At 48.7% G+C, this 16485-nt stretch overlaps 1 protein-coding gene across 3 annotated transcripts in view; it reads left to right on the forward strand.

The window, feature by feature from the left end:
- Positions 1-16485, forward strand: part of TNS2 (tensin 2) — a 175557-nt gene that overhangs the window by 75289 nt on the left and 83783 nt on the right. The window contains exon 1 of one of the 3 annotated variants that reach the window (XM_060252422.1): positions 10954-11033. The exons of the other annotated variants lie outside the window; for them this stretch is intronic. The gene's annotated coding sequence lies outside the window, so the exon portion shown is untranslated. Of the gene's footprint in view, positions 1-10953; positions 11034-16485 lie in introns of those variants that run through there. 3 annotated transcript variants of the gene reach the window in all.

A 16485-nucleotide genomic window follows, 5' to 3' on the forward strand; every position in this document is an offset into this window, starting at 1 on the left:
AGGACACTAGAAGCCCTCCCACTGTTGCCCCCCCAGCATCAAGAATACAGAGCATCACTGCCTCAGACAGAGTTCTGCTCCATATATTTATCCAATCCCCTCTTGAAACTGTCTATTCTTGTATCTTGTGGCAATGAAATAAGAAACACGCACAAAATGTACATGAGAGACATCCTCCGCCAGGAGTCAGGTAGGACCTGGAAACCCTAAATCTGATGTAAGGTTGCCAAGTCCCCTGCGTTCCCCAGTGGGGGACTTTCATGTGCGCAAAGCACGCGTGCGACACAATAAGGTCACCCGGAAGTGACATCATCATTCCGGCAATGTTGCACACGGCCACTCAAGGCATTTCTGGGGAAACTCTATGGGTTTCCTGGACGCTCTAGCCATTTGGGAGGGGGAATCTCTATGGTATCATAGAGTTTTCCCTCCCAAATGGCTTTGAGTGTCTGGGAAAACCATAGAGTTTTCCCCAGAAACATCTAGAGCGGCCGGCAGACTGTGTCTCCGGCTCAATGACGTAACTTCCAGGTGATGTCATTGCGCCAGCAACGTCGGGGGAGGTTCCCCCTGCTGGCCTAATGTGGACTGGTGGGTTGGGAACCTCCCAGGCAGGGGAATCCCCATCCGGACTGGGGGCTTGGCAGCCCTAATCTGACGTCATTGCATCAGTCACGTCGGACGCCAATGGTGGGGATTCCCCACTGATCAGCACTGTGCTAGCAGGTTGGGGGCCTCCAAAAAAAGACTTTTTTTCTCCTCATGCACCACAATCTGAAATGAGCTTCTGTGGACCTGGGAACTGAGTTCTCAGCACAGGAGGCCAGGCGCGTATCTGTTGACGGGGGGCTTTGTGATGTGTAAATCAGCACTTTACGTTCTCACGTATTCCTGTATGCTTCCCACTAACAGTCTCAGGTCAGTGTCCATGTTGGTTTACCATAGACAAGTAAAGTTCAAGTCCAGTAGAATCTTAAAGACCTGCAAGGTTTTCGAGGTGTAAGATTTGGAGAGTCAAAGCTTGGTATCAGATGAAGGGAGCTTTATTTATTTATTTGGTATCTTTATGAATCACCTAATTCCCACAATTATGGGGCTCTGGACAATGTACAGTGTTATAAAAGCAATAAACCATACAAACAGGATCAAGGCATGTTGTACGTTAATTTAAAATCAAGTGGCGAAATTTGCCGTTCCCTCCTATTTCCAGCATGTGGGCACCTCGTGGATGTGGAGGAGAGGAATTGGATCAGTCCAGGGAATGGAGAGCAAGGGAAGGGTGCCCGCTGTGAGGTAAACCGTCACTGCCCTCGACCGAAAGCCTGACGGAACATCTCTGCCTTACAGGCCCTGCAGAATTGCCCTGATGTTATATGGCAGAGAATTCCACCAGGTTGGGACCAGGACTTTGAGTCTCTGAAGCTTATACCCTGGAAATTTTGTCAATGTTTAAGATGCTACTGGACTCGAATCTTGCCTTCTTTCTCTCCCTTCCCCCTTTATAGCTTGACTCCATTGTAGGGTTGCCAAGTCCAATTCAAGAAATATCTGGGAACTTTGGGGGTGGAGCCAGGAGAAATTAGGGGTGGAGCCAAGATCAAGGCTGTGACAAGCATAATTGAACTCCAAAGGGAGTTCTGGCCATCACATTTAAAGGGACGGCACACCTTTTCAATTCCTTCCTTCCATAGGAAATAATGGATAAGGGCACCTTCTTTTGGGGCTCATAGAATTGGACCCCCTGGTCCAATCCTTTTGAAACTTGGGGGGTATTTTGGGGAGAGGCACGAGATGCTATACTGAAAATTTGTTGCCTCTACCCTAAAAAACAGCCCCTCCAGAGCCCCAGATACCCGTGGATCAATTCTCCATGATTTTCTATGGGAATAAATCTCCATAGGGAATAATAGAGTTCCCAGCAGACATTTCTCTCCCCCCGTTTTCTGAGGACCCTGAAGCGGGGGGGGGGGCCTCCAAACCGGGGGATCCCCTGCCCCCACCTGGAGATTGGCAGCCCTACTCCACCGGCATGAGTGTCCAGGGCCCTAGCCAAAATATTTGTATGTGGGGATTGTTATAAGGTGCATGTGAGTTTCACTGGAATTGCAGTTTTCAGGGGGAAAAAGCCCAGGTCAATTCAGTTAGGGAACCCAACAGACTTGTGTTATTGGCTCACAAATGCATTAGCATTCTGATTTCCCACCATCCAAGCACCCACAGCAAGTTTTCGTGGTACTGGCACACTCCAGATTGCAAAGGACAGAGACTGACCTACATATGGACAGTCATGGCACTGAATCTGAGGGCTCATTACTGGCAAAGGTTGCCAGACCCCCTTTGGATTTGAGGGATCCCCTGCCCCCCAGTGGGCGCTGTCTAGGGTTGCCAAGTCCTCTTCAAGCCCCAGCAGGGGACATTCATGTGTGTGCAATGAAATGACGTCACCCAGAAGTGACGTCATCAAAATGGCAGCTCACACGCGGGCTGAAGCAGGGGGAGGGCTCCAAACTGGGGAATGCCATGCCCCCAACTGGGGATAGGCGACCCTAATACCACCTCATGATCAGAAAAATCTAATAGATAATACAAAAGTGACAATGTGTTTGGGAAATGCGCTGCCTTTTCATCTGGACAAGCCTTTTCAGAATGGAAGTGCCAGCAGCTGATTCAACTGTTGGAATTCACTACCACAGAAGGTGGTGGCTACAAGCATAGACAGCTTCAAGAGGGGAATGGATAAGCAAATGGAGCAGAGGTCCATCAGTGGCTATTAGCCACAGCATATTGCTGGAACTCTCTGTCTGGGGCAGTGATTCTCTGTATTCTTGGTGCTTGCGGGGGGGGGGGGGGCACAGTGGGAGGGCTTCTAGTGACCTGGCCCCACTGGTGAACCTCCTGATGGCACTTGGGTTTTTTGGCCACTGTGTGACACAGAGTGTTGGACTGGATGGGACACTGGCCTAATCCAACATGGCTTCTCATGTTCTTATTGTGCATGGTTTTTCAGTCCTGGATTTTTCTCTGAGACCGGAGTGGAGGGAAAAGTGAGATTGCCATTATGGGAGACAGAGGGGGGCATATGACTGCACCATCCTGCTGATATTTTCTACAGCTCATTTGCTCTCAGGCCTGTTGGAGCCAGAGGACAGGGGGAAGCAGCTGAAGAGACACAGAGGTCTTTGCCGGGCATTCTGCCTCAGCTCTTGCCCCCATGATCACAGGGCCCTGTCTCTGTCTGGGAGGAAACTCTGACCCAATGAGGGGGTCAGTCATAGAAGGGCAGAAGGAGCCACGTCCTCTCAGGGGGTGGCAAAACAGGAGCATCTGCAGCTCATGGGAAACAGGCCCTGTGAAGAGGGTAGGGGTCATGGGGCATGACCCGGTGGGGACCCTGGAGAAAAACTTTGAACATTCTGGTCTGTGAAAAGCCAAAGGGGGAAGAGGGAAATGCCAAAGTGTGTATTTATTTTATGCAGTATTTTATCTTAAAAGAACGGCATTTGTTCGGAAAAAAAATGAAAACAAATAAATACACAAATAAATAAATGAAAATGAAAAAAATACTTCAGAGGTTCATAGAAAGGAATCAGAGAAATCCTGTCGCTGATTTTTTTTTTCATTCCAAAATACAAGCAGGGCTTTTTTTGAGCAGGAAAGCACAGGAACACAGTTCTGGCTGGCTTGGTGTCAGGGGGTATGGCCCAATATGTAGGTGAGTTCCTGCTGTGCTTTTTCAGTGTTTTTATCTTTTATCCAGGGCTTTTATCCAGTGTTGGTTAAACTTGTCAACTGCTTGAAAATTACTCCTTTGAGTTTTTTGATAAGTACTTTGTCCATAAAGCAATATGCCGGGTTTAATTGACCCATTCATTAATGGGGGGATCCATCTTCTTCCAATGTACTGCTATAACCAGTTTCAGACTTAAGTAGACTTCAGACTAGTTCTGTATCTGAGAGATTGATCGACATAACCTTTCAGCAGGGCTTTTTCTGCAAAAAAAGCCCAGCAAGAACTCATATGCATATTAGGCCATACCCCATGACATCACCATTATTTCACACAGGGCTTTCTTGTTGAAAAAGACCAGCAGGAACTCATTTGCATATTAGGCCACACCCCATGACATCACCATTGTTTCACACCATTGTTTTTTGTAGAAACAGCTCAGCGGGAACTCATTTGCATATCAGGCCACAACCCTGATGTCCTGAATTTCCTTGGTGGTCTCCCATCCAAGTACTGATTCTGCTTAGCTTCCGAGATCTGATGGGATCGGGCTAGCCTGGGACATCTGGGTCATGCTCATTAAAACATACTGGGTGTTAAATCTACTAAGGAAAGATTATGGTGCAGTGAATGAATACAGTACATGGAATGCAGCCTTCAGCAATGTGTGGCAATAGAGGGGAGGTCTAATGATCCTTTAGGGACAAAGTTGTCACTATCTTCATTGTGGGTAAGGCCGCGCCTCAGTGTCTGAGCAGTTGCTTGGCATGCAGAAGGTCCCAGATTTTATAGGGCAGTTTCATCTGGTGAAATATTAGAGACTCTGGTAGAGTGAGTCACTATGACATGCTTGAAACTTAGATAGTAACTGCTGGGATTAGGTTGCAGCCGCTGTCCCCTGGAACCAATTAGTTCTGGAATCCTATCTTGGCACTGCAGGCATTTTATCTGTAGATAATGCATCAAGCTATATTGTGTTAGTATCATTCTGGTCTGGTCTTTAACTGGGTATATTTCAATACATTTGTTATGAGTCCAGTGGCAACTTTAAGACCAAGAAAGTTTAATTCTGGGTACAGTGCTGGATTAAACCCTGCGGAGGATCCTAGACAGTCAAAATCTCGGGGGCCCCATCGCAAATTATCTTAGAATTGGAATGGCCACCCCTCTGCCTGTAGCCCCCACTGCAGCCTGCAGGTACCTTCTCAAAAGCCCCTTTGACAAAGCTGCAGGGGAGAGGCAGAGAGAGGCAAACTTGGTGAAAACCCTAGCAGCAGCCTCACCAGGCAAAGAGTGGCTCAGTTGCTAGCTGTGCGCACAGGCTGGGATGGCTGCAAGGAGGGTGAAAACCGGGAGGGAAAGCCAGCCCGGGGCCCTTAAAGGCATGGGGGCCCATAGACCAGTGTCTACTTGGCCTAATTGTTAATCCGGCCCTGTCTGGGTATAAGCTTTTGTGCATATGCATACATTCTTATTTCCAGAATGAAACTTGGTTGGTCTTAACGGTGCCATTGGACTTCAACTTTATTCTGTTGCTTCGTGGAGCCCTGTGGCGCAGAGTGTTAAAGCTGCAGTACTGCAGTCCTAAGCTCTGCTCACGACCTGAGTTCGATCCCTAGCGGAAGCTGGGTTTTCAGGTAGCCGGCTCCAGGTTGACTCAGCCTTCCATCCTTCCGAGGTCGGTCAAATGAGTCCCCAGCTTGCTGGAGGGAAAGTGTAGATGTCTGGGGAAGGCAATGGCAAACCACCCCGTAAAAAGTCTGCCATGAAAACGTTGTGAAAGCACCCAAAGTTGCAGACGACTGGTGCTTACACAGGGGACCTTTCCTTTTCAGATCAACAGGACTACCCACCTGAATCTATTTGTACGTTACATAGCCTTGAAATGTATGCCTTCTTTGAGATGTCAAGGTAACTGTAAAGGCCTATGGAATTCAATAACTCAAACTTAAGGAAAGGTCACCTTTAATATAGGCTCATTTTTGTTCCCGATTACTGTAACCAGGGCTTTTTTTTTTTTTAAAGGAAAAGCCCGTCAGGAATTAATTTGCATTTTAGGCCACACCCCTGCCATCACCAGAAATGACATCACCTGTTCAGTAGGTTACTTTCCACATATTGACACAGAACAGTACAGTGCCATCAGCTGCATTTTGTGGATTTGTTCTCACATAGCCCAATGAGAGACCTTGCTTCGTCCCCCCAACATGGCCGGAGAGAGAGATCCATGTGTGGCAGAGCGGGCAGCAGCAGGTCTAGCTTCTCCCAGGAGGGGTGCTCATGGGCAGCTCTTACTCTCTTTGCAAACCCATTGGAGGCTGGAGGTGGCACAGAAGACAGAGCACATGGTCTGGGAGCGCATGGCTACCTAGTGCCTTCCCTCTGCCAGAGACCATTTTGAGCCAGAGCCCTGGCCAAGACAGCTGGAACTGCATTCCTGTGCGTTCCTGCTATATGTATATATATAAAAAGCCCTGATCGTAACTCACCAGATCCGAAGTCCATTAACAAGCATACCATCAAAGTACATCCCCACCAACTGAACTTTGCCCTTTTCCATTAATCAAATTAGACGTTTGTAGACGGATCTACCAGTTAAATCAGTTTAATCTTGCAGCCTTGATTGTGAGCTGCAGGCTGCTTTGCCGCTCGCTTTGACCTGCTTTTCTGCTTTGTTTTATTTCAGTCATCAGTTTGTTTATCCATAATATTTAGCGTTTCTATAGCGCTTCCCAGTATTCAACATGTTTCATATTACGTGATGTCAGCTTCTTTCCAACAGCCCTGAGAGGTAGACTGCTGTGATTATCCCTGTGTGCGAAGTGAAGATATAGCAGCTCACGTTTCTCGTACGCCATCATGTTTTCAGTACAGTTTTTGTTGCCCTGTGCTGATTTAGATGTTAAGAACAAGACAGCTGAATTAATTTTGTAGGTTGTCCCTGCCTGTTTCTTCAGTGCCAGTTGCATTTTGCTTGTGCAGATGTGGCAAGAGAGGCTTCCAGTTTGGATTCATATGTGGATGAGCTCACAGGAGAAGTGGCCAACTTTTCTTTTCTGGCAGCGCATCTCTGCCTTTATGAGCTAAGAGGCAGCCAGAGGTTCAACAGATGCTGCTTTCCCCTGCAGACAAGGGAGATGGAGTGACCCTTTGCATTTCTGCATGCTATGGTTTGCACTGCCACCTTTTGTTTTTTGTCTGTGCTCCTGTGCCTTTGCCAATGGGTTAGATAGGTTAGTGATTTCCCGCCCCCCACCTCTCAGGTATATACTGTCAAAAGCTTTACCTGCATAATTGCTGTCTGGTTGCTGTTGAAAGCCTGGGAGTGGGGCTAGGGGGAAAGCTGCAGCAGTGCCTACTTTGTGGTAGGGTAGCCCAAGCTAGCCCAGTGTCACCAGATCTTGGAAGCTAAGCAGGGTCAACTGTGGCTAGTATTTGGATGGGAAACCACCAAGGGAATCAGAGGTTGTGATGCAGAGGCAGGCAATGGCAAACCACCTCTGAATGTCTCTGGCCTTGTGTCATGATCCTAGGCCTAGTGAGGTCTATAGGGTCCAGGGAAGCCTATATCAGAGAAGCTACAGGGCCTACATTCCCCATGATCCTGTCTGCCTCTCTGATTGGGTGGACAGCAGTTCTGGAGGGAAAACTTGCCCAGTGGAGACTAGAGGGTTGGGGCTGAAAGGAAAGGAATAAAAGGCCAAGCTAGAGCGGGGGAAGTGTTCTCTTTGGAGAGGCTGTGGTCAGGAGGGTTCTCTCTGGAAAGACTGGGGCTGGAGAGAAGGCAGCAGGAGAGTTCCCTCACCCAAAGAGTGGTGAATCCATTGGCAATAGTGAGTCTGTTATTTTGCTTTATACCACCTTTTCTGTTTTCATATTCACTGTTGCACTAAAAGTTTTTACAACCCATTTGTTTCTTCTTGAGCCTGTTGTTGTTATACTGTCTGGGTCTTAATGTCTCTTCAGTCACGGATATAAGGGGCTGAAGTATCAGGGGCTCAGTGGGTGCTCTGGGTCCTCCCAGATGGTTGCCACCACTCTGATACAGGTCCATCTGAGATGGACCTGTACCAGAGTGGTGGCAACCAGTAGAGGTCCTCCTTTGTCCCCTGCTTGTGACACTGTGAAAACCCCACGGGGTTACCGTAGCTCAGCTTTGACTGGAGGGTACTTTCCACCACCAGCTGACAGGGCCCAGATGGGGTGGCCAAACTTGCTTAATGTAAGAGCCACAGAGAATAAATGCCAGATGTCTAAGAGCCACAAGACATGACTGACAGATGTCTGAGAGCTGCAAGACATGACCTTCAGATGTTTGAGAGCCATAAGACAGGAAGGAAGAGAGGGAGGGAAGCAGGAAAACAAATAGATGGGGGAGGGAGGGTTAGAAAGAAAGCAAATTTAACTTTAAATGCATTCTCCAAGCTGACAGTTGACTTGGCATGGACAAGTGATTTAAAGAGACAAATGCCTTCTCCAAGCTGGCTGACGGAGCAGTGAGGGCTTCAAAAGCCACACAATGTGTGTGAAAGAGCCACATGTGGCTCCCGAGACACAGTTTGGCCAGCTTTGGCCCAGAGTTTCTGCCAGGGCCCACGGTTGCAAAGACTGCAACCACATACAGTCAGGGAAGGGTGTGCAGTGGTGGCACTCCTGGAGCGCCCATTAGTGGTGTTCCCATCTGCCCACCCCACCCAGCACCATGGGAGAAAAGACAGGTGGTCAGCAGAAGGGCTCACATATGGGTATAACTTTATTTTATTTGTTTATAAATTAAATTTATGGATCACCCAGTCCCTGAGTTCAAAGGGCTCTGGGTGATATACAGCAGCAAATAAAATACAATATAAACATACAATCTTAAAAACATTTCTCAGGCATTCGTAATTCAGATTTTAAGCCAGTTCTGGACTGTGTTGTTGCCTCACAGGCAGGGTAGGGAGGAGGCCAAGAGAAAAGAAAAAATGGAAGAAAAGAGGGTGGTGCCAGCCATGATAAAACCCATCACTGTCCTCAACTGAACGCCTGGCAGATCATCTCTGCCTCGCAGGCCCTGCAGAACTGCATTAAGTCTTGCAGGGCCCTAATGTTATTTGGCAGAGTTCCACTAGCTTGGAGCCTGGGCTGAAAAGGCCCTGGCCATGGTCAAGGACAGCAGGATATCTCTGGGGCTGGGGATCACCAGCAGATTGTTCTCAGCAGAGCATAATGCTCTTTGGGGGGCGTAACAGAGGAGGCGTCCCGAAGACACATGGGAAAGGAAGGGTTGGGGAAAGGTGGGGCACACACGCAGGTGGAAACGTGTGTGGACTGGAAAGGACAGCTCAAGCAAGTGTCCTGGTGGTGGTCAGAAAGAGGTGACCTCTGGACAGTCTCCACCCGGGACCTCCAAAACTTGGAATCTTTTGTATTTATCTCCCTTTGTCTCACGGGCTACCTGAAGTGAACACCATTCCTGGTTATTGATCAGGACCACCTTTGCATAGCTTCAGGAATGCATCCGATGGTCATTGTTGGTCCCTCATTGACTGTCCTTAAGGTTACCAAATTGTCTGTATGCCAACCCCTGCCCTGTACCCTGAGTTCCCCGCATAAGGTTTCCAAGTGTCAGGCCAGTTTGGCAAGGGATCCTGGAGGTTTTTGCCATCTTCTGGGCATGGAGCAGGGGTCATTGGATATGTTGGGGTGGGGAGGTATTTGTGAAGTTCCTGCATTGTGCAGGGGGTTGGACTAGATGACTCTGTAGGTTTGACAAGGGATCCTGGAGGTTTTTCTGGGCATGGAGCAGGGGTCACTGGAGCTGTGGCGAGAGGCGTGCAGGAGGTATTTGTGAAGTTCCTGCATTTTGCAGGGGGTTGGACTAGATGACTCTGTAGGTTTGACAAGGGATCCTGGAGGTTTTTCTGGGCATGGAGCAGGGGTCACTGGGGCTGTGGCGAGAGGCGTGCAGGAGGTATTTGTGAAGTTCCTGCATTTTGCAGGGGGTTGGACTAGATGACTCTGTAGGTTTGACAAGGGATCCTGGAGGTTTTTCTGGGCATGGAGCAGGGGTCACTGGGGCTGTGGCGAGAGGCGTGCAGGAGGTATTTGTGAAGCTCCTGCATTGTGCAGGGGGTTGGACTAGATGACTCTGTAGGTTTGACAAGGGATCCTGGAGGTTTTTCTGGGCATGGAGCAGGGGTCACTGGGGCTGTGGCGAGAGGCGTGCAGGAGGTATTTGTGAAGTTCCTGCATTTTGCAGGGGGTTGGACTAGATGACTCTGGAGGTCCCTTCCAACTCTGTGATTCTATGTGTCCAGTATTGATCTGGACAGTCTGGTATTTTCACTGACTTGTCTGGAAAAAAAAGAACTGAGAGGAAAACCTGGCAATCCTATCCCTACACCTTGCGTTTCACAATCAAAAGGTTTGAACAGGCAATGCAATGGGGGGAGTGGCTTCCCACCAGATTCCTTGGGATCCAGATTACCACTCCCTGTCATGTGTGACCAGGGCCATCCCTAGACTGTCCGGCACCCTAGGCAAGACTAACTTCTGGCGTTTCCCCCCCCCCCACACTGATAATTTCACCAAGTCACATGGGGGCACCCAGTTTGGTGCCCCCAGAAGGCTGGCGCCCTAGGCAATTGCCTAGTTTGCCTAGTGTCAGAGTCGGCCCTGTGTATGAATAGGGAAACAGGAAGGAAGCTGACTCTGCCCGCTCTGATGGTATGTACCCTGGAACTGCAAGAACATGGCTGCTTTTTGGAATGGCCGATGCCTGGATGCATTTCCATGAGCAGGTTTGCTTGGAGCTTGTCACCCACGTGTAACATTATCCAGGCCCGATCTTGGGAGCTGGATCCAGGCTCCTGTGAGATCCAGACCTCTGCCCCTTTAAGCCCGACCGAGGCTGCTCTTCTAAGTTGTGTAATTACCAAGAGGAGTTTGCCTTGGAGCACGGCCAAGGGCTGCAGCTGGAGGAACAGCCACTTAAACTTCAGCCTGCTGTTGTGTTGGGACATTTATCGTGGGATCGGTGGCTGTTTCTGCAAATGCAGCTCTGCTCTGGGGAAAGAAGATCCGGTTTCAGGGAGAACCCGGGAAAAGAAGAGCACAGGGGGGAACAAGACAGGGGCGCTGAGAGGACGGAGAAGGCTCAGTCCCCCATCCATGGAGCAGCTGGGGCCGCTGGCTCCTTCAGCATCGTCGGCGCCTCTTTGGAGAGGTTCCCCATTGGACTGAAAAACACTTCAGACCTAGAACTGCTCTCTGGATTGTGGGCAGATTGGCACCAAGACGAGCACAGGATTGGCAACTTCGGTGGGTAGGGAGCGGGTGCCAGGCTGTTCTGCTTTTGTACCTCTCCACAAGGGGGCAGCAGACCTGGGACAGGTGAGCAGTTAAGAGGGAGAGTGGGAGGGAAGGATGAACGAACAGGCCTGTTCTTACTTATTCTGTTTATTAAGATTATTGGCTTGGGTGCTAAAGTGCCTTTCCATTTGCACAGCAGCATCTTGTGCGATGGAACGACGTTTGCATCTGCAGAGGGGAGGGGGCGGGAGATTTGTGCCTAGGGTTGCCAGGTCTGGGTTGGAAAACACCTGGAGACTTTGGAGGTGGATCCAGGAGAGGGCGGGGTTTGGGGAGGGGAGGGGTCTCAGCAGGGTATAGTGCCCCAGAGTCCACCCTTCCGAGCAGCTATTTTCTCCAGGGGAGCTGATCTCTGCCGGCTGGAGATCAGTCGTAAAAGTGGGAGATCTCCAGGCCCCATCTGGAGGCTGGCAGCCTCACTTCTGCCAACTCCCCATTTGCTCCCCACAGAGGTCCTTCAGGTCCACTGACCCACAGGAGCACAAATATGGGGGACGCAGAAGTTTGCAGTAAGAGGGAAGAGGTGGGGGGGGGGTGGTCTGCCTTCCTCAAGCGTTACTCTGCTCATGCTGCGTAGGATCCAAGCCTACAGCAGCAAAAGTTAGCTGTAAATAGGGGTGCTAACCTCCATGTGGTAGTGAGAGATCTCCTGCTGCTATTGGCACTGATCTCCAGGCAGCAGTTCCCATGGAGAAAACGGCCTTTGTGGAAGGTGACCTCTATGGCATTATACCCCATTGAAGTCCTTCCCATCCCCAAACCCTGCCCACTGAGGTTCCACCTTCCAGATCTCCCAAACTGGGCCACCCTAGTCCTTAATGTTATCCGTCAAGTTTGGTGTAGTGGTTAAGTGCATGGACTCTCATCTGGGAGAAAACCTTGCGTCCCCACTCCTCCACTTGCACCTGCTGGAATGGCCTTGGGTCAGCCATAGCTCTGGCAGAGGTTGTCCTTGAAAGGGCAGCTGCTATGAGAGCCCTCTCAGCCCCACCCACCTCACAGGGTGTCTGTTGTGGGGGAAGGAGATGAAGGAGATTGTAAGTCGCTCTGAGTCTCTAATTCAGCGAGAAGGGCGAGGTATAAATCTGCAATTCTTCCTCTTCTTCAAAAATAGGATTGCCGCCTTCCAGGTGGATCCTGGAGATCTCCTAGAATTACAACTGATTTCCACACTACAGAAATCTGTTCCCCTGGAGAAGATGGCTGCTTTGCAGGGTGGGCTTTAGGGGTATATTATACCCTGCTGAGGCCCCTTCCCTCCCCCAACCCTGCCCTCCCCAGGCTCCACCCCCAAATCTCCAGGGATTTCCCAACCCAGAGCTGGGAATCTTAATTAAAGGCCGTCTTCTGGTTGCCCCTACAGTGAGGCATCTGCCCTGGGGTGATACCTTGGCTGTGGAAGGTAGGGTTACCAGCCTCCAGGTGGGGCCTGGAGATCTCCTGCTTTTACGACTGATCTCCAGCTGGCACAGATCAGCTCCCCTGTAGGAAATGGCTGCTTTGGAGGGTGGACTCTGTGGCATTGTACCATGCTGAGGCCCCTCCCTCCCAAACCCTGCCCTCTCCTGGACCCATCCCCCCAAAGTCTCCAGGTATTTTCCAACACAGACCTGGCAACCCTAGGCCTTTTCCTTCATTCTTAGTTTGGCATCCAAGCGGTTAATTTTTCAAGGTCAGGTAGAAACTTTCTTAATTTTCTTAGACATTTGGCTATAGATGGAATTCACTGCCACAGGAGGTGGCGGTGGCTACAAGCATAGACAGCTTCAAGAGGGGATTGGATAAGCACATGGAGCAGAGGTCCATCAGTGGCTATTAGCCACAGGGTATTGTTGGAACTCTGTCTGGGGCGGTGATGCTCTGTATTCTTGGTGCTTGGGGGGGGGCACAGTGAAAGGGCTTCTAGTGTCCTGACCCCACTGATGGACCTCCTGATGGCACCTGGTTTTTTTGGCCACTGTGTGACACAGAGTGTTGGACTGGATGAGCCATTGGCCTGATCCAACATGGCTTCTTTTATTCCAGTGGTGCGTTTGTGTCAGTCTGTCACAGCAGCAACTAAATAAGAGTCTTGCTGCACTTCAAAGACTAATAGATTTATTGTAGCATAAGTAGGTTGCAGCTCACTTCATAAAATGTGTGAATCTGACCTATGGAAATTTACAGTAGATCTTTAAGCTCTTGCAAGACTCTTCTTCCTGTGGTTGTATGTGCTCTTTGCTGTCCTTTTAACTTATTCTTCTGTGTTTTCATGCTTTTAATGGTTTATTTTACTTTTTGGGCTGCTTTTATCATTGTTTGATATTTTTATTTGGAAACCACCTTAGGCAATATTTTTTTAGAGTGAGAAGGACTTCCAACTCCAGACTGAGAACTCCCTGGAGATTTAGGGGTGGAGAGTGGGGTTTGGGGAAGGAAAGGACCTCAGTGGGGTATAACCAGGGCTTAAAAAAAAAAAAAAGCAGGAACGCACAGGAATGCAGTTCTGGCTGGCTTGATGGCAGGGGTGTGTGGCCTAATATGCAAATAAGTTCCTGCTGGGCTTTTTCTACAAAAAGCCTTGCGTATAATGCCTTAGAGTTTGCTCTCTGAGGCTGCCATTTTCTCCAGGGGACTTGATCTCTATCACCTGGAGACCAGTTGTAATTCCAGGAGATCTCCAGGACCCACTGCAGCTTGGCAACTCTTAACAATGCGATTGTATAATGTATTCAGTGCATTGATAGATCAAAGTTTGAGTCATGTGGCTTTTGTGGGCATGCACCAGGGCTTTTGTTGTGGCTTGAACTCCTTTGCATATTAGGCCACACACCCCTGATGTAGCCAATTCTTCTGGAGCTTACAGTAGGCCCTGTAAGAAAAGCCCTCTAAGCTCTTGGGGGATTGACTGCATCAGAGTGTGTGACCTAATATGCAAAGAAGCTCCTGCTACAAAAAAAAGCCCCGGTATGCAGTATCTGAAGAAGTGTGCATGCTCACGAACGCTTATTCCCAGAATTAAACTTTGTTGGTCTTAAAGGTGCCACTGGACTCAAACTTTGTTCTGTTGCTTCAAACCGAAATGGCTACCCACCTGAATCAATGTATCGATATTAGCCATGATAGTTCAATGAGAACCTCCATATATAAGAGCAGGATATCCCTGAATATCAGATACTGGGGATGAGAAACAGTATTGCCTTCGCAGCTTGCCTGTGAGTATTTCCAAGCATCTACAATGCAATCCTGAACAGAGTCGAACCCTTCTAAGCTCACGGATGTCAATGCACTCAGAAAAGCATAGCTATGCTTAGGATAGATCCAGGTGGGCAGCCACGTTGGTCTGAAGCAATAGAACAAATACGAGTCCAATAGCACCTTTAAGACCAGCAAAGTTTTATTCAGAAAGTATGCTTTCGTGTGCATGCAGACGTCATCGGACAGTGAAATGGGGTACAGTGAGCAGAGTTACATATTGCAGACAGTGGTTAAGTGTGCCGAATAGTACCAAGTTAGAATCCATGGCAAAATATGCTCAGGATTGCACTCTCAGCCAGCTATTGTTGGTAACAGATTTCTGAACTAGATCATCCTTGGTTTGACCCGGCAAGGCAGTTCTTGTGTTCTTATCTCTGAGGTTCAGGATGTTTTTTAAAAAGTGCAATTCACAATTTTTACATTTTTTTTAAAAAAGAAAAAACTATTTTGTTTGCCCTAGTTAAGCTTGGAAGCTTAGGCAAGAGAGATAAGAATCTGCTGGAATTTCCCAAGCCCTTCTTTCCCTCTGGCTTTATGGCTTTTGTGAGGCATTTGTTCTGCAGGCCCTTCTCCGAGAGTCCCTTTTCTCTGTCTCCCCCAGCAGGGAGGAGGGCAGCCTTGGACTTTGTTTTCCTGGAGGTCTTTCAGGGAGGCACCTGGGGCAGCCACAAACTAGAGAGCAAGTATGCCAAATGACGTGGATTTGTGCCCAATAACAAATCCATTGGGGATGATTTCGTATGTAGTCTGCCATTCACAGGGCCTGATCGCTGTGTGTGTATGGGGGAAGCGGTAAAGTAAGTCTCAAGGTCACAGCCTCTCGTGGCTTTCTCTTTATGGTTTTCCCACTAGTGTGTGGATTGGCTTGCTTCCATGAGTTGCCTGGAACTGCTTCCTCCCCCCCCCCCTACAAGCACATTAAAAAATAGTAAATCAAGGGCCATCTAGTGTGGTGTGCCTTCACTGACAGCAATCGACCGGATGACTCTGGGGAATCACTTTTTTTTAATAATGCTTGCTTAGGTAAATAAAAATAAACCATTCAAACAGAAAGTTAGCCTGTCAGGGTTACCCTCTCCTTACAGTGTTTTTTACTAGCAGGCAATGTTCCCTCTAAGATGAGCTAGTATGAGCTAGCCTCTGGCTCACACATATTTGTCTTAGCTCTGGAAAAATGGCTCCAGGGCAAACTAATTTATGCAGTAGCTCACAAAGTAGAATTTTTGCTCACAAGACTCCACAGCTTAGAGGGAATATTGCTAGCAGGCAGCTTTTTTTTTGCATTTAAGGTAGAGGAACACTCAATGTATGATAGAAAATAGTGGGACCTGAAGGAAGAGAAGTGGCATAGAGCCATAATGAGGAAGGGAATCAGGTGAGATCAAGAGGAGAATCTTGAAGGAATTAACCCTACCCACTGGAAGACTTTGTCACTTCTCACCTCTACAAATGTAAACCCTTTGGTTAGCACTCCTGTGCAGGTCTACTACAATGTCAGAAGGCAAACCATAGTGCATTTTTGAAAAGGCTGTACATTGTAGAAATGAGGCATTTTATTGTTCAGCATAGATTGGGGTAGGAGTAAAAGAGCTCCCCAACCTGGACTTTTGCCCAGGGCCCCAGAATCTCTAAATGCCTCTGTTGTGCTTTGCAGATGTAACCTGCTAAGAAGCCTGTCCTTTCTTTAAGCAGCTGATTGGACCAGGCGCCCTGTGAGCGGCCTAGCTGGCCTTTTAACGCTGTTAGAACATTTGACTTTTCCTGTAGAGTTTCCCACATCCTGGCGACCTCCCTTCCTTGTCCCCTGGGCTGGTCCAGATGTTTTCCCAGGCCAGTGCTTGCTAGAAAGATGGAGCAGGGAGGAGGGGGGAGGCTAGAAAGCTTTCAGCAGAGCATCATCTGTGCAAGATTTAGTGGTGTGTGCATTTTCCCTCTGCATCTCAAAAGTTTCCCGCAGTTATAAAGAAGGGGAACATGGAGGGGGGGGAGGTGAGAGGGTGTGCATATATATAGCCTGGGATGGAGGTGACGTGAGAACCACAGGATAAAAGGCTCATACCACTGTGGCAATGGGCAGTGAGTAGACATTTGTTCGATTTTTCAAACTGTGTTATCGCACCGCTTCTGTTCTTGTCGCCTTCTTCCTACAAAATGAATGCAGTGAAAAA

Source organism: Heteronotia binoei, chromosome 13, assembly GCF_032191835.1.
Source record: "Heteronotia binoei isolate CCM8104 ecotype False Entrance Well chromosome 13, APGP_CSIRO_Hbin_v1, whole genome shotgun sequence".
In the NCBI taxonomy this organism is placed as follows: Eukaryota; Metazoa; Chordata; class Lepidosauria; order Squamata; family Gekkonidae; genus Heteronotia; species Heteronotia binoei.